The sequence below is a fragment of the Bubalus kerabau genome, chromosome 4, assembly GCF_029407905.1.
Source record: "Bubalus kerabau isolate K-KA32 ecotype Philippines breed swamp buffalo chromosome 4, PCC_UOA_SB_1v2, whole genome shotgun sequence".
In the NCBI taxonomy this organism is placed as follows: Eukaryota; Metazoa; Chordata; class Mammalia; order Artiodactyla; family Bovidae; genus Bubalus; species Bubalus kerabau.
Genome location: NC_073627.1, coordinates 97,879,214 through 97,907,037, shown reverse-complemented (window position 1 = coordinate 97,907,037; position 27,824 = coordinate 97,879,214). Strand labels below are relative to the sequence as shown.

General features: G+C 36.4%; 1 long non-coding RNA gene across 1 annotated transcript in view; it reads right to left on the bottom strand.

Annotated features, from left to right (window-relative positions):
* Positions 1–27,824, bottom strand: part of LOC129650012 (uncharacterized) — a 135,021-nt gene that overhangs the window by 95,710 nt on the left and 11,487 nt on the right. Inside the window, exons 3-4 of the long non-coding RNA XR_008713528.1 lie at positions 21,384–21,413; positions 20,946–21,000 (exon numbers count right to left, since the gene is read on the bottom strand). This is a non-coding gene — a long non-coding RNA (uncharacterized LOC129650012). The remainder of the gene's footprint in view (positions 1–20,945; positions 21,001–21,383; positions 21,414–27,824) is intronic.

Genomic DNA, 27,824 nt, shown 5'->3' with positions numbered 1-27,824 from the left:
AAAAAATATCTTCACAGCACAGATAATCACGATGGTGTGATCACTCACCTAGAGCCAGACATCCTGGAATGTGAAGTCAAGTGGGCCTTAGGAAGCATCACTATGAACAAAGCTAGTGGAGGTGATGGAATTCCAGTTGAGCTATTTCAAATCCTAAAAGATAATGCTGTAAAAGTGCTGCATTCAATATGTCAGCAAATTTGGAAAACTCGGCAGTAGCCACAGGACTGGTAAAGGTCAGTTTTCATCCCAATCCCAAAGAAAGGAAATGCCAAAGGATGCTCCAGCTACCACACAATTGCACTCATCTCACACTCTAGTTAAATAATGCTCAAAATTCTCCAAACCAGGCTTCAGTAATACGTGAATCATCAACTTCCAGAATGTTCAAGCTGGTTTTAGAAAAGGCAGAGGAACAAGAGGTCAAATTGCCAACAACCACTGGAATATGGAAAAGGCAAGAGAGTTCCAGAAAAACATCTATTTTTGCTTTATTGACTATGCCAAAACCTTTAACTACGTGGATCACAATAAACTGTGGAACATTCTGAAAGAGATGAGAATACCAGACCACCTGACCTGCCTCTTGAGAAACCTGTATGCAGGTCAGGAAGCAACAATTAGAACTGGACATGGAACAATAGACTTGTTCCAAATAGGAAAAGGAGTATGTCAAGACGGTATATTGTCACCCTGCTTATTTAACTTATATGCAGAGTACATCATGAGAAATGCTGGGCTGGATGTAGCACAAGCTGGAATCAAGATTTCTGGGAGAAATATCAATAACTTCAGATATGCAGATGATACCACCTTTATGGCAGGAAGTAAAGAAGAACTAAAGACCCCCTTGATGAAAGTGAGGGAGGAGAGTGAAAAATCTCAACATTCAGAAAACTAAGATCATGGCATCCGGTGCCATCACTTCATGGAAAATAGATGCAGAAACAGTGGTTGACTTTATTTTGGGGGGCTCCAAAAACACTGCAGATGGTGATTGCAACCATGAAATTAAAAGATGCTTACTCCTTAGAAGGAAAGTTATGACTAACCTAGGCAGCGTATTAAAAAGTGGAGACATTACTTTGCCAACAAAGGTCCGTCTAGTCAAGGCTATGGTTTTTCCAGTAGTCATGTATGGATGTGAGAGCTAGATTATAAAGAAAGTTGAGCACCAATGAATTGATGCTTTTAAACTGTGGTGTTGGAGAAGACTCCTGAGAGTCCCTGGAACTGCAAGGAGTTCCAACCAATCCATCCTAAAGGAGATCAGTCCTGGGTGTTCATTGGAAGGAATGATGTTGAAGCTAAAACTCCAGTATTTTGGCCACCTGATATGACTATCTGACTCATTTGAAAAGATCCTGTTGCTGGGAAAGATTTAGGGCAGGAGGAGAAGGGGACGATAGAGGATGAGACGGTTGGATGGCATCACTGACTCAATGAACATAAGTTTGTCCGGGAGTTGGTGATGGACAGCGAGGCCTGGAGTGCTGCAGTTCAAGGTGAGGTGTCACAGAGTCGGATATGACTGAATGACTGAACTGAACTGAACGAACTAATGGCAGATTCATGTTAAGGTTTGACAGATAACAGCAAAGTTCTGTAAAGCAATTATCCTTCAATAAAAAATTAAAACTTATTGTTAAATACAAAAAAAAACTATTATATGATCAAGTAGATTTATCTCTGGGATGTGAAGTTGGTTCACATCACTAAAAAGAATTAATAATCGTATGACTATCTCATTATGCAGCTTCCCTGGTAACTCAGATGGTAAAGCGTCTCCCTACATGTGGGAGACCCGGGTTCGATCCCTGGGTCAGGAAGATCCCCTGGAGAAGGAAATGGCAACCCACTCCAGTATTCTTGCCTGGAAAATCCCATGGACTGAGGAGCCTGGTAGGCTACAGTCCATAGGGTCGCAAAGAGTCAGACACGACTGAGCGACTTCACTATATTATTATAAACAAAATAAGCATCCAACAAATACATCTTTTATGATATATATTAAAAATGGCATAAAATCAATGTATCTGAGTAATATAAGGCACATATATGACTTTCCCCCAGCTAACATCATACCCCACAATGAAAAATTGAAAGCTTTTCCTTTAAGATCAAGAGTAAGACATATGTCCCAGTCTTACCATATCTATAAATATAGTACTAGAAATTCTATCCAAAGCCATCAAGCAAGGAATAGAAATGAAGTCTATCCAAGTCAGAAAGAAAGAAAATGATATCTGTGGATGATATAATCTTATATGTGGACAATCCTGAGGAGTTTACCAAAAAACTGTTAGAAATAATCAATGAATTTTGTAAAGTTATAGGATGCAAAATTACACAAAATGATCTGCATTTCTAAACAAGGAAACATCAGAAAAAAAGAATAATCTCATTCTATTGTGTTTTAATAACATTAAAAACAATAGAAAACACTTAGGAATACACTTAATCAAAGAGATGAACGGTCTATACACTGAAAACTACAAAACTTTGATGAAAACATTGAAAACACAAATGAATGGAAGGATAGTGCTTGTTCAGGAATTGTAAAAATTAATATTGTTTAAAAAATCACACTATCCAAAGCCATCTATAGATTGAGTATAGTACCATCAAAATCCCAATGGTATTTTTCATAAAAATAGAAAAAAATACAAAATTCATATATAACCACAAAAGATATCTAATAGCCAAAACACTCCTGAAAAAGGGGGGGAAAAAAAGTAGCAGCCCTCACACTTCATTTCAAATTATACTACAAATCTTCAATAATAATAATAATAATAATAAAAGTAAAATGATGCATGCTGCTGCTGCTGCTAAGTCGCTTTAGTCGTGTCCGACTCTGTGCAACCCCATAGACGGAAGCCCACCAGGCTCCCCCATCCCTGGGATTCTCCAGGCAAGAACACTGGAGTGGGTTGCCATTTCCTTTTCCAACGCACGAAAGTGAAAAGTGAAAGGGAAGTTGCTCAGTCGTGTCTGACTCTTGGCGACCCCATGGACTACAGCCCACCGGGCTCCTGCATCCATGGGACTTTCCAGGCAAGAGTACTGGAGTGGGGTGCCATTGACTTCTCCAAAATAATACATAAAGATAGACATACACCAATGGAACAGAATCAAAAACCCAAAATAAACCCATGCATATACAATTGACATACATTTCATAAAGGGGTCAGGAATACTAAATGTAGAAACTATAGTCTTTTCAATGAATATTTTTTAGGAAAACTGGAGAAACATAAAATTGGATGTCTATCTTACATGATTCACAAAACCGTACTCATAATGGATTAAAGACATAAACATAAAACCATAAAATTCTTAGAATAAAATTAGCAAAACTGATCTGAGACATTGTACTTGGCAATGATATGATACCAAAACAAAAGTCAATAAGTAGGACTACTGCAAATGGAAAAGTTTCTGCAGAGCAAAAGAAACAATCAACAAAATTAAAAGTCAATTTATTTAATAGGTGAAAATATTTATGAATCATATATCTGATGAGTTTAATCCTCAAAATATGTAAATAATTCACACAACTCAATAGCAGAAAAACAATACAAATTAAAAAGGGATCGAGAAAATGAATACATATCTTTCCTAAGAAGATATACAAATACCCAACAGGTACATGAAAATATGCTCAACATCTTTAATAAGAGATAAGCAAATCAAAACCACAATAATGTATTACCTCACACCTATTAGAATGACTATCATCAAAAAGACAAATGATAAGTATTGGCAAGATTGTAAAGAAAAAGGGACACATCCATTTTTGGTGGGAATGTATATGACCCCATGGACTATGGCCCAACAGGCTCCTCTCTCTCTGGGGATTCTCCAGGCAAGAATATTGAAATGTGTTGCTGTGCCCTCCTCCAGGGTATCTTCCTGACCCAGGGATTGAATCAAAATCTCTTATATCTCCTGCAGTGGCATGCAGGTTCTTTACTACTACCACTACCAGTGATGATGTATATTGGTACAACCCCTATTAAAATAGTATGGAGATTCCTCAAAAAATTAAAACTAGGACTACCATAAGATCTAGAAATCTCTTCTGTGTATAAATCCAAAGGAAATAAAAAGATGATCTCAAAGAGTTATCTGCACTGCCATTATTATTGCATTCTTCACAATGGCCAAGATATAGAAATGACCTAAGTATCAATAAATAAATGGATAAAATAGAATAAAATACTATTCAGCGACAAGAACAAAGGAAATCCTTCTGTCTGTGTTAATTATTTTATAATATATATGTGTTACATTCGGAGAAGGCAATGGCACCCCGCTCCAGTACTTTTGCCTAGAAAATCCCATGGACGGAGGAGCCTGGTAGGCTGCAGTCCATGGGGTCGCTAGAGTCGGACACGACCGAGCAACTTCACTTTCACTTTTCACTTTCATGCATTGGAGAAGGCAATGGCAACCCACTCCAGTGTTCTTGCCTGGAGAATCCCAGGGACGGGGAAGCCTGGTGGGCTGCCGTCTATGGGGTCGCACAGAGTCGGACACGACTGAAGCAACCTAGCAGCAGCAGCAGCAGCATGTGTTACATTGAGGAGCAGAAGAAAATGGCAGAGGAGTAAGACAGGGATATCACCAGCCTCCTCACAAATACATCAAAAACTCATCAAGATAATGGACCAATCCCCTCAAAGCAACCTCTAGACAACAGAAGACCCCAGGCCTCCAGAGGGGCAGGCTAAGCTCCCTGGAATGAAGTAGGACAGAGGATGGAGACATAAAAATGGAAGAGACAGAGAACTTCAGGATGGGAGCTTGTGCACTGAGAGGGAGGGAGTCATGAAGGAGAAAGATTTTCTGTCACTAGGAACCTCCATCACAGGCAGGACCAAGGGGGAGCTGTGGAATCTTAGTCAGGAAAAGCAGGGACCTAGAGGGCAGAATACAGAAGAAGCTGCACTTCTCAGCTCATAAGCAGCTCACAGTCCTTAGCCCCAACCAGACAGTGGGTTCAGAAAGCCGAGAGAAGCTTACAAAAGCTCCACAGCACATAAGGTGGCCCTGAGGTACTTACTGAAAGAGGCAAGGGTACAGGCCACTGGGTACAGATGGTGGGCCTGGGGAACTGTAAGAAGTGCATACAAGCCCTCGGTGCAGAGGGCGGGCCCAGGGTGCCAAGAGAAGAGCACAAAAGCCCCATGGTGAAGAGGGTTGGAACGGGAGGCCCAAAGAAGTGCATGAAAGTTTCTGCGATGCAGATGCAGAGGGCAGGGTCGGGGAGCTGAGAAAAGCACCACAAAAGCCCCACCTAGCAGATTTCAGTCTGCAGCGCAAGGTGGGACTTGGGGACAGAAATTCCAGCAAACATTTCAGGGACAAGAAAGGGGCTGGCGACTCTGAGGATATGCTGAGAGGGCCACTTTGACACGGCTGTAGAAATAGATGTGTCTAACACTGTCAAAGCCAATTAATACAATTGGTGATGACATAGAAAAAATAAAGAATAAGCAGAGATGAATAACATAATTACTGAAATTAAAAATACTCTAGAAGGAACCAATAGTAGAATAACTGAGGCAGAAGAACAGGTAAGTGAGCTGGAAGACAGAATGGTAGAAATAATTGCTGAAGAGCAGAATAAAGGAAAAAGAATGAAAGAATTGAGGATAGCCTCAGAACATTTGGGACAATATGGAACACACAAACATTCAAGTTATAAGGGTCCCAGAGATATGATAGGAAATAGTCAATCAAGTCCAAGAAGCACAGAGAGTCCCTTACAGGATAAACCCAATAAATCCAAGGAGAGACATGTTGAGATACATACTAATTAAGCTAACAGAGATTAAAAACAAAGAAAGAATATTAAAAGCACCAAGGGAAAACCCATAAGATTAACAGCAGATCTCTCAGCAGAAACTCTGCACACCAGAAGGAAATGGCAGGATATATTTAAAGTAGTGAATGGAAAAAAAAAAAAAAAAATCTACAACCAAGATTACTCTGCCCAGAAAGATCTCATTCAACATTGATGGAGAAATCAAAAACTTTACAGGTAAGCAAAAGTTAAGAGAATTTAGCACCACCAAAACACCTTTACAACAAATAATAAAGGGATTTATGTAGGCAGTAAACACAAGAGAAAGGAAACACCTACAAAAAAAATTAAGAAAATGGCAATAGGAGGATATATATTAATAATTACTTTGCATGTAAAGGGATTAAACAGACCAACCAAAAGACAAAGACTGGATGAATGGATACAAAACAAGATGCATATATATGCTGCTATAAGAGACCCACAAACCTAGAGACACATACAGACTGAAAATAAAAGGATGGAATAAGATATTCCATGCAAATGGAAATCAAAAGGAAACTGGATTGGAAATTCTTATTTCAGACAAATTAGACTTGAAATTAAAGACAATTATAAGAGATAAAGAAGGACACTACATAATGATCAAGGGATCAATCCAAGAAGAAGACATCACAATTGTAAATATTATGCATCCAAAAAGGAGCACTTCAATACATAAGGCAAACACTAACAGACATAACAGGGGACATTGACAGTAACACAGTAATAGGGAACTTTAACACCCCATTTAAACCAATGGACAGATCATCAAAACAGAAAATCAGTAGGAAACAAACCTTAAATGAAACATTAGACCAAGTGGACCTAATTGATATTTTTAGGACTTCCATCCAAATGCAGAAGAATATACTTTCTTACAAGTGCATATAGAACATTCTCTAGGATAGACCAAATCTTGGGCCACAATCAAGCCTCAGTAAGTTTAAGAAAAGTGAAATCATATCAAGCATCTTCTTTGACCACAACACTATGAAACTAGATATCAATTACAGGGAAGAAAAAAAAAATCTGCAAAAAGCACAAACACATGGAGATTAAACAATACATTCCTAAATAATGAAGAGGTTCCTGAAGAAATAAGAAAATAAAAGATTCCTAGAAACAAATGACAATGAAAACACAACAACCCCAAACCTAAGAGATGCAGCAAAAACAGTTCTAAGAGGGAAGTTTATAGCAATAGAATCCTATCTCAAAAAACAAGAAGAGCCTTGAATAGACACCTAACTTTCCATCTAAAGCAGCTGGAATAAAAACAAAAAACAACCTCAAAGTCGTCAGAAGGAAAGAAATCATAAAGATCAGAGCAGAAATAATGAAAAAGAAATGAAAGAAACAAAACAAAGATTAATAAAACTAAAAGGTGGTTCTTTGATATAAACAAAATTGACAAACCATTAGCCAGATTCATCAAGAAAAAAGGAAAGAAAAATCAAATCAACAAAGTCAGAAATGAAAAAGGAGAGGCTACAGCAGAAAACACTGAAATACAAAGGGTCATAAGATAATATTATGAGCAACTATATTGCCTATAAAATGGACAACCTAGAGGAAATGGATAGATTCTTAGAAAAGTTCAACCTCCCATGACTGAACAAGCAAGAGATAGAAATTATGAACAAGCCAGTTACAAACACTGAAATCAAAAATGATCAAAAATCTCCCAAACATAAACAAAAGTCTATGGTCAGATGGCTTCACAGGAGAATTCTATCAAACATTTACAGAAGAACTAATGCCTACCCTTCTGAAACTCTTTTTAAAAATTTCAGAGAAAAGAAAACTTCCAAACTCATTCCATGAAGCCACATTCACCTGGATGCCAAAATGAGACAAAGAATATCATGAAAGCAGAAAAGTACAGGCCAATATCACTGATGAACATAGATGCAAAAATTCTCAACAGAATTCTGGCAAACAGAATTCAACAACACACTAAAAAGATCACACCACGATCAAGTTGGGTTTATTCCAGGGATGCAAGGATTCTTCAGTATATACAAATCAATATTTGTGATACACCATATTAATAAACTAAAAGATAAAAACCTATGATAATCTCAACAGATGCATAAAAAGCTTTCAACAAAATTCAGGACCCATTTATGATAAAAACTTTTCCAAAAAATGGGCATAGAAGGAACCTACCTTAACATAATAAAGGCCATATACAACAAACCCACAGCAAACATTATTCTCAATGGTGAGAAACTGAAAGTATTCCCTCTAAGATCAGGAACAAGACAAGGATGTCCACTCTCACCATCATTAGTCAGCATAGTTTTGGACATCCTACCTATGGCAATCAAAGAAGAGAAATAAATAAAAGGAATCTAGGTTGGAAAGGAAGTAAAACTCTCACTATTTGCAGATGACATGATACTATATATAGAAAACCCTAAAGATACTATCAGAAAATTACTAGAACTGACCAGTGAATATAGTAAAGTCACAGGATACAAAATCTATACACAGAAATAGCTTGCATTCCTATATACTGACAATGAAAAATTAGAAATAGATATTAATGAATCAAACCCATTTACCATTGCAACTTAAGGAATAAAATACCTAGGAATAAACCTACCTAAGGAGACAAAAGAGCTCTATACAAAAAACTATAAGACACTAATGAAAGAAGTCAAAGACAACATAAACAGATGGAAGGATATTCCATGCTCCTGGTTAGAAGAAATAATATTGTGACAATAATTCTACTACCAAAAGCAATCAATAGATTCAATGCAATCCCTATCAAATTACAATAGCATTTTTCACAGAACTAGAAAAAAAAAATTCCACAATTTTATGGAAACACAAGGGACCCTGAATAGCCAAAACAATCTTAGGAAAGAAGAATGGAGCTGGAGGAATCAACTTACTTGATTTCAGACTATAGTACAAAGCTATAGTCATCAAGACAGTATGGTGCTGGCACAAGAAAAGAAGTATAGACCAATGGAACAGGATAGAAAGCCCAGAGATAAACCCACACACATATGGGCACCTTATCTTTGGCAAAGGAGGCAAGAATATACAATGGGAAAAAGATAGTCTCTCCAATAAGTGGAGCTGGAAGAACTGACAACTATGTGCAAAGGAATGAAATTAGAATACTACCCAACACCACACAGAAAGATAAGCTCAAAATGGATTAAATCTAAATGTAAGAACAAAAATGAAAACATTCTTATAAAAAAACATAAGCAGAACACTATATGACATAAATCATAGCAAGATCCTTTATGACCCACCTTCTAGAATAATGGAAATAAAAACAAAAATAAATAAATGGGACCTAATTAAACTTAAAAGCTTTTGCACAGCAAAGGAAACTATAAAAAAAAAAAGGTGACGATAACTCTCAGAATGGGAGAAAATAATATCAAATGAAATTGGCAAAGAATTAATTTCCAAAATACATAAGCAGCTCATACAACTCAATACTAGAAAAACAAACAACCCAATCAAAAAGTGGGCAAAAGACCTAAACACACATTTCTCCAAAGAATACATACACATGGCTAACAAAAACATGAAAAAATGCTCAAAATTGCTTATTATTCAGTTCAGTTCAGTCACTCAGTCGTGTCTGACTCTTTGAGACCCCATGAATTGCAGCACGCCAGGCCTCCCTGTCCATCACCAACTCTCGGAGTTCACCCAAACTCTTGTCCATCGAGTTGGTGATGCCATCCAGCCATCTCATCCTCTGTTGTCCCCTTCTCCAGCCCCCAATCCCTCCCAGCATCAGAGTTCTTTCCAATGAGTCAACTCTTCACATGAGGTGGCCAAAGTAATGACAGAATGATCTCTGTTCGTTTCCAAGGCAAACCATTCAATATCACAATAATCCAAGTCTATTCCCCAACTAGTAACACTGAAGAAGCTGAGCTTGAACATTCTGTGAAGACCTACAAGACCTTTTAGAACTAACACCCAAAAAAGATGTCCTTTTCATTATGGGGGACTGGAATGCAAAAGTAGGAAGTCAAGAAACACCTGGGGTAACAGGCAAATTTGGCCTTGGAATATGGAATGAAGCAGGGCAAAGGCTAATAGAGTTTTGCCAAGAGAACACACTGGTCATAGCAAACACCCTCTTCCATCAACACAAGAGAAGACTCTACACATGCACATCACCAGATGGTCAACACTGAAAACAGATTGATTATATTCTTTGCAGCCAAAGATGGAGAAGCTCTATACAGTCAGCAAAAACAAGACCAGGAGCTGACTGTGGCTCAGACCATGAACTCCTTATTGCCAAATTCAGACTAGCTCATTATTAGAGAAATGCAAATCAAAACTACAGTGAGGTATCACCTTACACTGGTCAGAATGCCCATCATCAAAAAGTCTATAAACAAGACATGAAATTGAAAGTGAAAGATGCTCAGTCTTGTCCAACTCTTTGCAATCCCATGTACTCTATCCCACCAGGCTCCTCTCTCCATGGAATTCTCCAGGCCAGAATACTGAAGTGGCTTCAGTTCAGTTCAGTCGCTCAGTTGTGTCCAACTCTTTGAGACTCCATGAACCACAGCACGCCAGGCCTCCCTGTCCATCACCAACTCCCCTGAAGTGGGTAGTCATTCCTTTCTCCAGGGTATCTTCTCAACCCAGGCATTGAACCCAGGTCTCTCACACTGAAGGCAGATTCTTTACCATCTGAGCCACCAGATGAATTTACTGATGGCTAGTAAATATATGAAGAGGAGCTCAACATCACTCATTATTAGACAAATGCAAATCAAAACTACAATGAGATATTACCTTACCCCAGTAAGAATGGCCATAATAAAAAAATCCACAAACAAGTGCTTGAGAGAGTGTGGAGAAAAGGTAACCCTGCTACACTGCTGGTGAGAAAGTAAACTGATACAGCCACTATGGAAGACAGTATGGAGATTCCTTAAAAACTAGGAATAAAACCTTTAACTTTACAACCCAGCAATACCACTTCTAGGCATATACCCCAAAGAAGACATATACCCTGAAGAAACCAAAACTGAAAAAGACACATGTACCTCAAAGTCCATTAAAGCACTATTTACAATAGCCAAGACATGGAAACAACCTAGATGTCCATCGACAGATGAATGGATAAAGGAGTCATGATACATACATATAATAAATACTACTCAGCCATATATAGGAACACAATTGAGTCAGTTAAACTGAGGTGGATGAACCTAGAGCCTATTACACAGAGTGAAGTGAGTCAGAAAGAGAAAACCAAATATCGTATATTAAACCATTTGTATGAAATCTAGAAGGATCATACTGATGAATATGTTCACAGAGGGTAGTAATGGAGACATAGACATAGAGAACAGACTTATGAACAAGGGTAGGGGAGAAGAGGGAGAGGGTGAAATAAATGGAGAGAGTAGCATGGATGCATATACACTAATATCTGTAATAGCTAGCCAATTGGAATTTGTTATATGACTCAAGGAACTGAAACTGGGGTTCTGTAATAACAGAGAGTTGGGAATGGGTGGAAGTTGGGAGCAAGATTCTAGATTTTAGAGGGAAGGGACATATGTACACCTATGGTTAATTCATGGTGATGTATGACAGAAATCAAACCAATGTTGTAAACCAATCATAAATCAATTAAAAATAAATAAATATTAAAAAATATGTATTATATTAATTCATTGTTTATTTTAGTCTGACACAATGTTATATGTCAATTATATCTCAGTAAAGCTAGGAAAATTTTAATAAAGTAAATCACAAACCATTTGTTATCCTCATGTGATATCTCATCTATTCTCTTCCAAACTATTTGAGTGCTTCTTTCTTTTAACCCAAAGATACACCATACAAACCTTTATGATTTCACTTATAATACTTAACTGAAGCTAAACCCCCCTCATCCACTGTATAAGTTTTCCTGTTTAAATTTCTTTCTTTACTTAACTGTTAGCTCAATAACTGGAACATATCAAATGTTCAATAAACAATATCGGTAATGTATGAGGGAGACAAAAGTATTCCAATGGACACACGTAAAGGACAAAAGAAAGGTAGTGAAACAGGGTCAAAATACACTGATTAAAGAATGAAGCTGGAAGGGAAATGGAACTGAGATTTAGAAACTAATTTTATAATTTCAATTTAGGTTAGGTTGTATGCATGTGTTGGAAACTTTCAGCTGCATGATACTGTAAAAAGAGCACTCTTGCTGTTATTATCCAATTCCAAAAATCTGTTGTAAATATACTAATTAATATGAGGAAAGTGTGGGATATTAAAACAGTGTAAAGATTATACTCAATGATTTTCTCATTGACTTAAGAAATTATCAGTCAGTTTAGAACAAAAGAGACTAACATCTCTTTGTAAGTATTGATCAATCTATAGAAAAACATCATGACTAAGAGATTTGCTTGGTTAAGGCATATTTCTTATTCTTACTAGATCATGTTGTACAGGATTCATATTTTTTCCTATCCTCACCCTTACACAATGAGTAATTGGCCACCTAAGCTGACTTACTCCTTGAGTTTAGAGTGCTCACAGAAAGTAGCTTTTCATCAGATACTATTGAATCTAAAGATCAATCTTTAAAGTGCATCTTTTCTGAGTTGGACTTGAGGGAAACTCTAAATGACTCTGACATCTAAGCAGCTGTTGTATGAAGAGATATGAAATACTTAGTACTGTTAGAAGTGCCATTTTGAGTGTAGAAGCGTAATTGAGTTTGCAGGAAAACTAATACAGCAGACAAATAGCTTTATGAAGGACTTGTAGTCAGAGACAGAATAGCTATGACTGAAATGTGGCTGTGATCTGATCATGATGGAAACTGAAAAACCTTGAAGAAGTATATATTGTTACTGTGTCTAAAGGTCAGATAATAAAGTTCCCATGAGTACCATATTAATAGGGTGTGATTTTTTTGTGTGTTAATAATGTGACTCATTTTAAGATTTTTGTCTGGATCAGGATAAGCCTACTTGAGCACAGTAACATTGAAAATAATATATTTTAATATACTAAATTTTAGGTAGTATGTATAAATAAAATTTCCTTTAAGTAGAAACTCTATATTCCAAAATGGCTGAAGTTTAGAACTTGAGAGCTAAAGTTTGTAACAGCATTATAGTATTAGAGGTCAATGGTTCTAATTCACACACATTTCACATTGTGTGACTTTGGACGGATATCTTTGGGCAGGAAATTCTTTAAGCCTCTGCCCATTTGTGGAACCTGGGTAAAACTTCAAATAGCTTCCAGATGAAATGGTGTCTATTACAGAGACTGACAATTGAATATTTGTCCTGAATACAAACAGTTACAACAGCTATCTAATTTCACTGATGAGAAAACATTTCCCAACTTTTCCCTTATTGGCTTTTAGAAGACAGCCAGGAAATATAAATGCTCTTATTTGCAGCATTATTACAGCTGAGAGTAGGTATTTGATACTATTCTGGACAATAATATATAAAACAGTTTGGGGTTAGGAATGAAAGCAAGAGGTTCTGAAAAGTCTCCAAAGAGAGAGATCAGAAATGATTGACATCACTTCCCCCTGAGGCCCCCAACACATCACCATTCTCAACTCCTATGCTGAATAATGCCTTCATTTTCAGAATTGTGTCAGAATTGTACTGATATAAACAGAACTTCCCTAATGGCTCAGCGGTGAAGAATCTGCCTGCAATGCAAGAGACAAAGGTTGGGAAAATCCCTGGGTTGGGAAAATCCCTTGAAGAAGGAAATGGCAATCTGCTCCAGTATTCTTGCCTAGGAAATCTCATGGACAGAGAAGCCTAGTGGGCTAGTCCATGGAGTTGCAAAATAGTCAGACATGACTTAGTAACTAAACAACAACAATCACAGAGATAACAGTCTATTCAGCCCCATCCACTGGTTTCCAGATTGTAGGGCTGAATCTTCATTGGAAGAGGAGCTGTTGCTTGCCCTCAGCTTCACTCCTTGGGTCCCAAGTCATGCTTCAACTGCCATTATCTGGGCCATGCTGCTGCATCCCTAATCCCACACACCACTTTCCAGCTTGCACTGCTGAGTAGCCATTGTCAAGGGTGCTGTTACTGCCCTGAACACAAAGCCCTATCCCAGATTAAGACATTACACTGTCATTGCTGAGAAAGGCTCTTGCTGCCCTAAGCCCTACCCGCTGTGGTTCCTAGTTACATCTGTGACCCATTCTAGCCAGGGGCGCTGCCACTAACCAGAGCCCTAGCCCAATGGCAGGTTGAGATGTTGACCCATTATTGATACCACTATTCTAGACCTCACCTCCAGGTCCTACATTGTGGCTCTGAACTGTCATTACTAGAGCCATGTTGCCACAGGTCCACGTCCAGCTCCCCAGGTCCGGACACATGGCTTTAACAGACTACCACCCAAATTGTGCTGCTGCTATCATATGGCTGGTCCCTAGGACCAGAGTTGAGACTTTGACTTACCATTATCTCTCAGCTGTGTTTTCACTACACCCTGCATCCTGGGCCCAAGTCACCACCACAACTTCTCACCCCAGGGCATGTGACACAGCTACATTCCCCTCACCTTAGCCAGCTGGAGTCTTATTGGTAATCCCCTGAAACCCAGATATCATTTGTATGGCATATCTGCACACACTCACACCCTAGACATGAGGGCCACATCCATAGCAAATGCACTTGTCCATCAGGACCCAGGGATTGCAGAGGTTCCACATATGCCTAATTCTAGGATCCTGGTCCAATACATCTCTGTGGATTCTGAGCTTCTGCATGCCAACCCAGGATCTGAGAAGGATCCCATTATATACAGCTTGCTCCCACGGGGCAAACACAAAAGGGAGAGAGAAGAGGAAGACCTCAGGCACTTCAGCCTGAAGATCTGAATAGCCCACCTGCCTTTGACACTTGCAAGTCTTCTACAGCCTTGGCCAGGAAGATGCCCCACCATCTGGCCAACATCAGTTTCAACCAGCGGAGTGGCATGCAGATTATTCCACTGTGCCTTCTCAGGAACAAAAGATTTTGCATCCCACCAGCTAGCAACCTTTTAGCCACCTCCCAGTGAATATTTTTCCTCACTGAAGTCAATGCAGAAACACTGAAAGAGATGGCTGTGACCTCAAATGCACAATATCAAAAATACCCAACAACTGATCCAATGATAAAATCTACATATTATCTGAGGAAGAATTCCAAACAATAATTTTAATGCAGTACTTGGATGCAATCTCAAAAATGACAGAATGATCTCTGTTCATTTCCAAAGCAAACCATTCAATATCACAGTAATCCAAGACTATGCCTTGACCAATAATGCTGAAGTTGAATGGTTCTCTGAAGACCTACAACACCGTCTAGAAAAACACCCAAAAAAGATGTCCTTTTCATTATAGGGGACTAGAATGCAAAAGTAGGAAGTCAAGAAATACCTAAGATAACAGGCAAATTTGGCCTTGGAGTACAGAATGAAACAGGACGAAGACTAATAGAGTTTTGCCAAAAGAATGCAATGGTCATAGCAAACATCCTCTTCCAACAACACAAGAGAAGACTGTACACATGGAATCAGCAGATGGTCAATACCGAACACCAACATTAGACTGATTATATTCTTTGCAGCCAAAGATGGAGACGCTCTATACAGTCAACAAAAACAAGACTTGGAGCTGACTATGGCTTAGATCTTGAACTGCTTATTGCCAAATTCAGACTTAAATTGAAGAAAGTAGGGAAAACCACTAAACCATTTAGGTATGACCTAAATCAAATCCCTTAGGATTATACAGTGGAAGTGACAAATAGATTCAAGGGATTAGATTTGATAGAGTGGCTGAAGAACTATGGACGGAGGTTTTTGACACTGTACAGGAGGCAGGGATCAAGACCATCCCCAAGAAAAAGAAATGCAAAAAGGCAAAATGGTTGTCTGAGGAGGCCTTACAAATAGCTATGAATAGAAGAGAAGCTAAAGGCAAAGGAAAAAAAAAGGAAAGATATACCCATTTAATGCAGAGTTCCAGAGAATAACAAGGAGAGATAAGAAAGCCTTCCTTAGAGGTCAGTGCAAAGACATAGAGTAAAACAATAGAATAGGAAAGACTAGAGATCTCTTCAAGAAAATGAGAGATACCAAGGGAACATTTCATGCAAATATGGGCACAATAAAGGACAGAAATAGTATGGACCTAACAATAGCTGAAGATATTAAGAAGAGGTGGCAAGAATACACAGAATTATACGAAAAAGATCTTCACGACCCAGATAATCACAGTGTTGTGATCACCAATAAAGAGCCAGACATTCTGGAATATGAAGTCAAGTGGGCCTTAGCAAGCATCACTATGAACAAAGATAGTGGAGGTGATGGAATTCCAGTTGAGTTATTTCAAATCCTAAAAGATGATGCTATGAAAGTGCTGCACTCAAAATGCCAGTAAATTTGGAAAACTAAGCAGTGGCCACAGGACTGGAAAAGGTCAGTTTTCATTCCAATCCCAAAGAAAAGCAATGTCAAAGAATGCTCAAACTACCACACAATTGCATTCATCTCACATAATAATAGAGTAATGCTCAAAATTCTCCAAGCCAGGCTTCATCAGTGCATGAACCATGAGCTTCCAGATGTTCAAGATGGATTTAGAAAAGGCAGAGGATCTAGAGGTCAAAATGCCAACATCTGTTGGATTATCAAAAAGAGAGTTCCAAAAAAAAAAAAAAAAGAGTTCCAGAAAAATATCTACTCTGGTTTATTGACTATGCCAAAGCCTTTGACTGTGTGGATCACAATAAACTGTGGCAAATTCTGAAAGAGATGGGAATACCAGACCACCTGTCCCGCCTCTTGAGAAACCTGTGCAGGTCAGGAAGCAACAGTTAGAACTGGACATGGAACAACAGACTGGTTTCAAATTGGGAAAGGAGTATGTCAAGGCTGTATATTGTCACTGTGCTTATTTAACTTTCATGCAGAGTACATCATGAGAAATGCTAGGCTGGATGAAGCTCAAGCTGGGATCAAGATTGATGGGAGAAATATCCATAGCCTCAGATATGCAAATGACACCACCCTTATGGCAGAAAGTGAAGAAGAACTAAAGAGCCTCTTGATGAAAGTGAAAGAGAAGAGTGAAAAAATTGGCTTAACACTCAATATTCAGCAAACTAAGATCATGGCATCTGGTCCTATCACTTCATGGCAAATAGATGGGCAAACAGTGGAAATGGTGACAGGCTTTATTTTCTTGGGCTCCAAAATCACTGCAGATGGTGACTGCAGCCATCAAATTAAACATGCTTGCTCCTTGGAAGAAAGGTTATTATCAACCTAGACGGCCTATTAAAAAGCAGAGACAGTACTTTGCTAACAAAGGTCTGTCTAGTCAAAGCTATTGTTTTTCCGGTAGTCATGTATGGATGTGAGAGTTGGACTATAAAGAAAGCTGTGTTATGAAAAATTGATGCTTTTGAACTGTGTTGGAGAAGACTCTTGTAAGCTCCTTGGACTGCAAGGAGATCCAACCAGTCCCTCCTAAAGGAGATCAGTCCTGAATATTCATTGGAAGGACGGATGTTGAAGCTGAAACTCCAATTCTTTGGCCACTTGATACAAAGAACTGCCTCATTTGAAAAGAACCTGATGCTGGGAAAGATTGAAGCCAGGAGGAGAAGGGGATGACAGAAGATGAGATGGTTGGATGGCATTACCAACTCGATGGACATGAATTTGAATAAACTCCGGGAGTTGGCAATGGACAGGGAGGCCTAGCATGCCTCAGTCCTTTGGGTCACAAAGAGTAGGACATGACTGAGTGACTGAACTAAATAGCAAAATATTTCAAAATACTCTCAAACTGCCATGGTAGTTTGTAAGTCTCTTTGAAATCTACCACGCTGATTAACAGCCAAAAGTATTGAAAACAGGTATATCCCAATATTATATTACCAGAAATGCAATATAAAAAATTGAAAATTGGGACCTCACATAAATTGTTTGAGCATAGATTAGGAGTTTGATATCGATATTTATACATTGCTCTATTTAAAATAGATAACCAATAAGAACCTACTGTATAGCACCCAGAGCTCTGCTCAATATTCTTTAATAACTTAATTGTGAAAGAATCTGAAAAAGAATAGATACAGGTATATCTATGGTGAATCACTTTGTTGTACACCTGAAACTGACACAACAATAACTGTACTCCAATATAAAGTCATTTATTAAAAAATATGCTGTGGCAAGTAAAAGGGTAACTCTTTCTTATGCAATTGTTATCAGCTTAAAACTGATGGTTATAAACTTACAAGCTATATTATGGTAACAACCAAGAAAAAACGTAAACTAGATATACAGATGATAAAGAGAATCAAAGCAAAACACCTCAAAACATCACTACCAACAAAAACTCAGGAAGAAAGAAATTAAAGAATCACAAAGCAATCAGAAATCAATGAACAAAATAATGATGGGAAATATCAATACTTCTTTTAAATATTACTAGTTTAAATTACCAATTAAAAGACATAGATGTACTGAATGTATAAAAAACAAGATCCATTTATATGCTGCCTACAAGAAACACACTTCACTTTAAAATATACTCACAGGCCAAAAGTAAAGGGATTGTAAAAGATATTTCAAGCAAATGGAAACTCAAAGACCTCACAGAAGCTATACTTATCAGACAAAAGAGCCTTTAAGTTAAACTACAATAATAGACAATGGTTTTTATGTAATTATAAACATGTAAATTCATCAGAATTGATAAACATGTCAGTTCATTACAATCAGAACAATTGTAAGCACATACACACCAGTAATGGAGCATTTAAATATATTAAATAAATACTGACAGAAACGAAGGGAGAAATAGCAATGCAATAATAGTAGAGGACTTCAATACCATGATTTAAACAATGGCTAGATCAGGTACATGAGATCAAAAAGGAAATAATAGATTTGAATGACACCTTCAGATGAAATGCCCTAATGTACCTATAAAGAACATTTTGACAACAGGAGAATATACATTACTTTCAAATGCACACAAAACATTTGGGAAAGATCACATGAGAGGTCACACAGCATATCCTAACAAACTGAGATTATACTGAGTGTCTTTTCTGACCATACAGTATGAAACTAGAAATCAATCAGAGGAGGAAACCTGGAAAATTAACAATTATGTGGAAATTTAAAAATATAAATTTTGACCTGAAAAACAAGGGATCAATTAATAAATTAAAAGGCAAATCAAGAAATGTCTTGAAACAAAAATGAGAGCATAACATAGCTAAACCTATGGGATGATGCAAAAGTTTTTCTGAGATGAAATTTTATATCAATAAACACATTGAGAAATAAGAAAAAAAAATCTCACTTTACACTTCTATAGCTTAGAAAGTAAGTTGCTATTCGACACAGTACTAGAAGTTGTAGCCAGAATAAATAGTCAGGAAAATGAAAGGCATCTATATTTGGTTGGAAGAAGTAAAATTTTCTGTTTGAACATGACTGCACCATATAAGATGAACATACAGAAATCAATTGCATTTCTGTACACTAACAAACATAATCTGCAAGAGAAAGAAACCCATTTATAATAGCATAAAAGTACTTAGAAATAAATTTAACCAAGGATGTGAAAAAAACCTGAACACTAAAAAAAAGTATAAACCATTGATAAAAAGAGATTGAAGACCCAAATAAGTGTAAAGATCCAAGTTCCTGTACTGGAAGAATTAACATTTAAAACTGAGGATGAGCTCACATTTGTGGTCACCAGAGGCATGGGTTAGGAAGAGAGGAAGTAGGAGAAAGATAGTCATAAGTTACAAACTTCCAGTTTCAAGACAAGTAAGTACTAGGGATGTGATATACAACATGATGACTGTAGTTAAGATAGCTGTTAATATATAACTGCTAAGAGAGTAAATCCTAAGAGTTCTTGCCACAATATATTTTTTCTTTTTTTGCCTACTTTTTATTGTATCTACATGAGATGATGGATGCTAACTGTAAACTTATACCAGTAATAATTTAACACGATATATAAAATAAACCATTATGACATACACCTTAAACTTATACAGTGATATAAGTAAATTGTATCTCAATAAAACTGGAGGGAAAGTCTTAAAAAACAAACTGAAAAGACGTGGAGAAAAGAGAACACTTGAGCGCTGTTAATGGGAATGTAAATTGTGCAGCTGCTATTGAACACCATGAAGGTATCTTAAAATTGTAAGTACTGTATGATCCTGCAGTACAAGAAACTGAAATCAGCATCTCAGAGGGATCTTCACACCCATGCTCAGTGCAGCATTAATGACATTAGCCAAGATATAGACACAACCTAAGTGTCCAATACCAGATAAATACAGGAGTTGTGGAGTATATACAATAAATTATTATTATTCAGCCATGAGAAAAAAGGAAATTCTGCCATTTGCTACAACATAGATGGACCCTGAAAGCATGCTAAGTGAGATAAGTCAGACAAAGAAAGAAAATATTGTATGGTAACATTTATATATAGAATATAAAAAACAACTGAACTGTGAAAAAAGAGAAAAGAAAAGTGGTTGCCAGGGGCTGGGGAAATGGGGAGATGTTTAATAAGAGTACTAACTTACAACTAGTAGATAAATAAGTTCAGATAATAAGCTAATATGCAATATACTGATTATAGTCAACAATACTATATCATAAACATTAAAGTTATTAAGACAATAACTTAACTTTCCTCAACCCAACAAAGAAATGATAAAAATGTGCCAAGATAAAAGTGTTAGCTAATGTTATTTTGGAATTACACTGGAATATATACATGTATCACCAACATGTTATACAACTTAAACTTATACTATGTTATAGTTAATTATATATCATTAAAAATAAAGAGTTCAGGAAATGTAAGTGCTCTTTGCCAGACTTACTGCAGCTGGGGACTGGCATAATTTTCCAGGCAATAATGAATAGAAAAGTTCTGGGGTAGAGAAAGGGTTCTAAAAAGTCTCTGAGCAGAGGGATCACAAATGGTTGATCCCACTCCTCCCCTACCCCTCCAACACACACTTACCTCCATTCTTCCTATGATGAATGATGTCTTAATTGTTCAGAGCTGTGGCAGAATTCTACTGATAAAAATAATGGGATAATAGAATTAGAGACACCAAACAATTCATCATTAAGTCTACTGGAACTGATTATTCACAAACTTCTAGCTATGTGTAAAAAAATGATTAATTTCTATTTTAAACCACTGTAAGTAAGGTTTTCTGTAATATGGACCTAAATCCAAGTCAAATTGATAAAATGACTAATTTTAATATCACTTTCCTAGGGTAAAACCTATCTGCAGTGATAACATCGTCACATTCTCAATTAAAAACATGGATTCTGTGCTAAAACTTAGAACACTCTGAGAGATATGACACATTCACTAAAAATGAAAATACTGTTATAGGATTATATATATTATTAAATATCAGGAAGAGTATAAAGATGTTATTCATACCATATACTTTTTGATTGTCTTCTCCATTACCTAGAAACAAAAACAAATAGAATAATTTCAAATTTTGTATAGTATTCAAGATATTAATGAAAACTGACTTTTGATTAACAATGAACAACTATAACCATATAATACCATCTTATACGTGACCATATTAAATATCTAGAACAAAGTGCACAAGTTTGGACTCCACCACGTTAAATCAAGGATCTCTTTACAATTTCCTGATAACACATGAGAGATGTAGAGTCTCAGACTGAATTTTAAATACTTTGGAAAAGTAACACACACCATTTCACTTGCCATATTGTCAAGAACTAGTCAGAGGCCCATGTAAACCCATAAGTGTTCAAGTCAGTGTATTCCTGTATGTGCCTCAAAGCCGAAGAGGCTCAAATATTGATGAATTAGCAGTATCTATCCAAGGGCTTAGATATTAACTATCTTGGTCTCTCTCTGCTAAGTCGCTTCAGTCGTGTCCGACTCTGTACGACCCCAGAGATGGCAGCCCACCAGACTCCCCCATCCCTGGGATTCTCCAGGCAAGAACACTGGAGTGGGTTGCCAGTTCCTTCTCCAATGCATGAAAGTGAAAAGGGAAAGTGAAGTCGCTCAGTCATGTCCGACCCTCAGCGACTCCATGGACTGCAGTCTACCAGGCTCTTCCATCCATGGGATTTTCCAGCCAAGAGTACTGGAGTGGGGTGCCATCACCTTCTCCATCTTGGTCTAACTCAACTATATAAATGAACCACTCTTCTAATAATAATTTAACTTTTAATAACTGCCATCTTTTAAATTGGTTTGTTTAGTTGCTAAGTCATATTCTAACTCTCTTATGACCTCATGGACTGTAGCCTACCAGGCTCCTCTGTTCATGGAATTTCCCAAGCAAGAATACTGGGGTGAGTTGCCATTTGCTTCCCCAAGGGATCTTCCTGACCTGGGGATTGAACCCATATCTCCTAAATCTGCATTACAGGCAGATTCTTTACTGCTGAGCCACTGTTAGTATACACACACACACACACACACACACGCACATGCACACACACACACATGCACACACACACACACATATACACATTACATCTATGTATACTTTACTGTGTAAATTTTAATTGCTTTAAAATTAAAGCTTACTTAATTTTACAAATTTAAAAATAAATCACTTTAATTGTAACTGAACTAAATGCTCAAAGCAAAAGACATACAATGGTTATTATGAACACATCTATAAATAATTACTGGTAAGGGCATGGAGAAAGGGAACCTTTATACACTGTTGGTGTAAACATATGATAAGTTGGTGCAGCCTCTGTGGAAGACAGTATGACAATTCCTAGAAAACTACAAATAGAACTACCATATGTATGATCTAGCAATTTTCCTCATGGTTGTATCTCCAAAGAAAACAAAAACAGTAATCTGAGAAGATACATGCATCCCAGTGTTCATAGCTGCATTACTTACAATACCCAACATATGGAAGCAAAACAAGCATCCATCAAAAATGATTAGTTTAAAATGTAGTTATCTACATGTTATATAATATTAATCACCCATAAAAAGAAATGAAATTCTGCCACTGGACAACATTGTGGATGGATCTAGAAGGGATTACACTTAGTGAAATAAGTCATACAGAGAAAGACAAATACTGTATGATATAACTTATATTTGAAATCTAAAAAATAAACAAAATAAAATAATGAAATAAAAACAGACTCATATATAGAGAGAAGAAACTAGCAATACCAGAGGAGAGAGGGAAGCAGGAAGGGATAAACAGGAGTAAGGAATTAACTGGTACAAACTACTATGTATAAAATAAACAAATGTATACCTGTGGCGGATTCATTTTGATATTTGGCAAAACTAATACAATTATGTAAAGTTTAAAAATAAAATTAAAAAAAAAATAAACAAGGATATATTGTATAGCACAGGGAAATATAACCATTATTTTGTAATAGCTTTACGTGCTTGAGGTAGAGTATAAACTTTAAAAATACTGAATCACAATGCTGTACCCCTACAACTAATATAATATTGTATATCAGCTCTATTTCATTTAAAAATAAAATAAAAATGATTTAATATTTTGTGCTATATCATTTTTAAATTTTACATACTAAAACCATTTAAGTGAAAATTCTGCTTTTTCCCAAGATATGGTAACAAGGACAGGATTTACCCTAGGACTGAAATAAGTAAAAAAGAAAAAAAAGAAAAAAAAAAAAACAGGTTTAGAAATACTGAACCTCAGGTAGTGATGAATGTTTGAGAAATGCATGAGAACCCATGAGAAATGCAAAAGAATCCCAGGAACTTTATGACTGCCCCAGCCTACTGCCTTGAGAGAATTTCTAGGCTGCAATATAGGTAGAAGAAACTCAACTGTAACCTGGTGGATACTATTGGATGAGGAAAGGAAGAAGAGATCCAGAGAGAACAAGACGATTAGAGTTCACAGGCAGATGGCTGAAGAGAGAGGTGAACAGAAAAACTCTGGAGATATGCACAATGTGTTTCTGTCTTAGATGGAAATTGTCAAAGTTTTTAGCTTCCATGGCCAGCTATGCCACTTTCACATTCCTATCTTGCTATGTATGCTTAGTCACTCAGTCGTGTCCAACTCTTTGTGACCCCATGGACTGCAGCCCACCAGGCTCCTCTGTCCCTGGGGATTCTCCAGGCAAGAATACTGGAGTGGGTTGCCATTTATTCCTCCAGGAGATCTTCCCAACCCAGGGATTGAACCTGCATTTCCTGTGTCTCCTGCATTGCAAGAGGATTCTTTACCTGCTGAGCCACTGGGAAAGCATATTTGTATAAAAATTATTCAGCCCTTTTCCAAAGTGCAGATTTTAAAAATGTTTCTGTATGAAGTGTGTGAAAGTCTGAAAATGTACACCATATCCAGTTGGTACAAGTTTTTGTGTGTTTTTTTTTTTTTAATCTTTTTTTCTTTTTTTTTTAAATTTTATTTTATTTTTAAACTTTACATAATTGTATTAGTTTTGCCAAATATCAAAATGAATCTGCCACAGGTATACATGATCATTTCAGTGCTTTAACATTCAGTCATTGTTTAAGATCTCAAGCATATCAGTGGAAATCACATTGTTATAGGAAGACTGGAATGGTGGTAAACTATCGAGTTAAAACTTTAGGATCTGGATTCTGTCTCAGTACTATCAATACCATGCTGCTGCTCTCAAACAGGTTTAGGGATATAAATATGTGTCATTAGACTCCTACTTTTAGGAGTGGGAGACTTATTTCACTAAGTGTATTCTTGCCTGGAGAATCCCCATGGACAAAGGAGCCTGATGGGCTTCAGTCCACGGGGTTGCAAAGAGTCACACACAGATGAGTGACTAAGCACAGCACATGCATGCACTCACATCACATACCTATTTTCGTTCTATGTTCAAGTTAGGGTGGCTTAAATTTTTATTTAATTTGTGAATCCTCTGAAGGGTCTTTGTTGACACTGTAGAAACAAAAATTGTCACATGCAGTCTAATACGTTAATTGCTTAGGATAAATCTATTACCTAGTCCTATTTTATTACTTTTCTTATTGAAAATTAAAGAAGAAAATGATTGACCAAAAAGATAAAAGAGTGCATAGGTACAATAATTCTGATAAGAATTAAAAATAGTAAGAAAATTTATGGCATTTGCAGTTAGAAATGATACATGGATTGATGGAGCTTAGACAGAAGAGTTCTGAATCAAAAACTGAATCATATATTTCAAATTGTTGAAATTATGTATTTCAAATATTCAAATATGAGACATTTGTGGATAATTTTATAAGTATATATACATATTTAATTTTTAAAATAACAAAACAAATAGCAAATTTCAGAGAAAAGAGTTGATTCTCTGTATTTCCTATGAATTTTCACATCAAAACATATGGACTATAATATGCATTTTAAAAATTAAATATACTGAATATTATTTACTTCTTTTAGACTGTTGCTCAAATATCACTGTCTCTGTGAAGTATTTTTTGACTGCCCTACTTAAAATTACATATATGCATGCCCTACCTCACTTTTCTGGCTCTTTCTGCTTTTTTTGTCCACATTACTTGTTATCTGTTATTTTATGCAATATAAATAACTCCACTTTCCCACATTTAATATATAAGGTCCATAAAAGCAGACATTTATTCAGCCCTTGAAATAATCTCAAAAATTTTTTGATTAAATAATCAGTTATCTTTCAGGAACTATATAAAGTGTATTCAAAACTCACTTAATTTTCACAACAACACTTAGGACATTATTCTCATCTGATTTTTGATAGAAGAAGGTGAATTTTAGAGAGTTAAGGTAGCTGCCCAAGATGATACACATATTAATTCTTGATTTCAGAGATATGATTAAAGAAACATAAATCTGATTCTAAGTGTATGATCTTGTCCAGTAATCTCGATAATTCTGCAGTAACACTGGTAGAATGATTAAACTAGAATGGATTAAAATTGAGCTAACACTAATCATGTTATTCTCAAATGAAATAGTATGCAGTCTCTTTTAGTCATATTAATCAATAAATATAATTATTGGGATATACAAAGGCAAGGTCCTAAAAATATTACCACACAGGAGTATAATGATCAGAAAAATTGTTCTTTCTGATTTTGCTATACTATTGACACTACTTTTGTAAAAAAAATAAAGTACTTCTTACTTACACGTTTTTCTCTTTGTGTATTTAATGCCAGAGTGGAATCTTTAGAACCCACTGTAATTTATTAAGCTGATATCACAAACATCCAATTTAGTTATTTCCAATAAAGAATAATTGTAAATACTTCTTTTATATGCAGCAGTCATCCCTTTAAAATAGGGGGAAAATCTGTAGTTACCGGTGGAATAGGGCAACACATCAATTGTTGAGAATAAAGGAAATAAATATTCTTAATGGATTTAAAAATTGTGTTTGATTTTTCTTTTCTCATATACAAACACTATGCAGTTATTTTTATTAAAATCCCAATTCCTTTAAAAATGAGATATCTTTGAATATCTCTTAATTAAGGGATATATGTTGATAGAGACAACTTGGGTAATTATGAAACTATAAAAACTAGACAAAAAAAAGAAAAAAAGAAAAAGTTGTTGCTAAGCTCCTTGGCACTACTCTTGGTGATGAATGATTTTCTGGTTTTGATACCAAAAGTAAATACACAAAGTAAACACAACACCACTAAAAACTCAGTGGAACTACATTAAACTAGAAAGCCTCTGCACAGCAACAGAATACATTTTTCCAAAGAAGACATACAGATAGCTAATAAGCACATGAAAAGATGCTAACATCACTATTAGAGAAATGTAAATCAAAGCAACAATGAGATATCACCTCACACCTGTAAGAATGGCCATCATCAAGAGGTCTACAAATAAGAATTACTGGCAAGGATGTAGAAAAAGGGAATCATTGTACTTTATTGGTGGCAGTGTAAATTGGTGCACTCACTATAGAAAACAAAGTTCCTTAAAAAACTAAAAAGTAGAACTCCCCTATGATCTGCAATTCCACTCCTGGGTAAATCCAGGAAAAAATGAATACACTACTTTGAAAAGATTTATGGACCCCAGTATTCATAATAGCATTATTTATGAGCCAAGATATGGCAGCAACCCAAATGTCCATCAACAAATGAACAAAGAAGATGTGGTATGTATGCATGTGTGTGTGTGTGTGTGTGTGTGTGTGTGTGTGTAAACACACATACACACAATGGGATATTACTTTACTCAGTCATAATAAAGAATGAAATGCTGCCATTTACAACCACGTAGATGTAGTTAGAGAATATTATGCTTAATGAAATTAGTCTGATAGACAAAGACAAATACTTTATCATACCATTCATATGTTAAATCTAAAAACTATTACAAAGGAATATATATAGCAAAACAGAAACAGACTCACAGGTACAGAAAACAAACGTGTGGTTATCAGAGGGAAGAGGGAAAGGGAGGTGATTAAGAGATACAAATTATTATTTATAAAATAGGTGAGCAACACAGGCATATCGTATAGCACAGGGAATTATAGCCATTATCTTATACTAAATGTTGACAAAATATGATCTATAAAATTATGAATCATTATGTTGTGCTCCCCAAACCAGTAGAGTATAAATCAACTATACCTCAATAAATAAATAAACAAAAAGAAAAAAAAATGTGGTCATATATGCACAATATTATCCAGCCAGAAAAAATCTTGCCATTTGCAACACTGTGGATATACAGACGTTAAAGACATTATGCCAAGGGAAGTAAATCAGAGAAAGAGAAATGCCATATGATCTTACTTACATGTGGAATCTTAAGTGAAAGTGTCCCAGTTGTGTCCAGCTCTTTGCAACCCCATGGACTATACAGTCCCTGGAATTCTCCAGGCC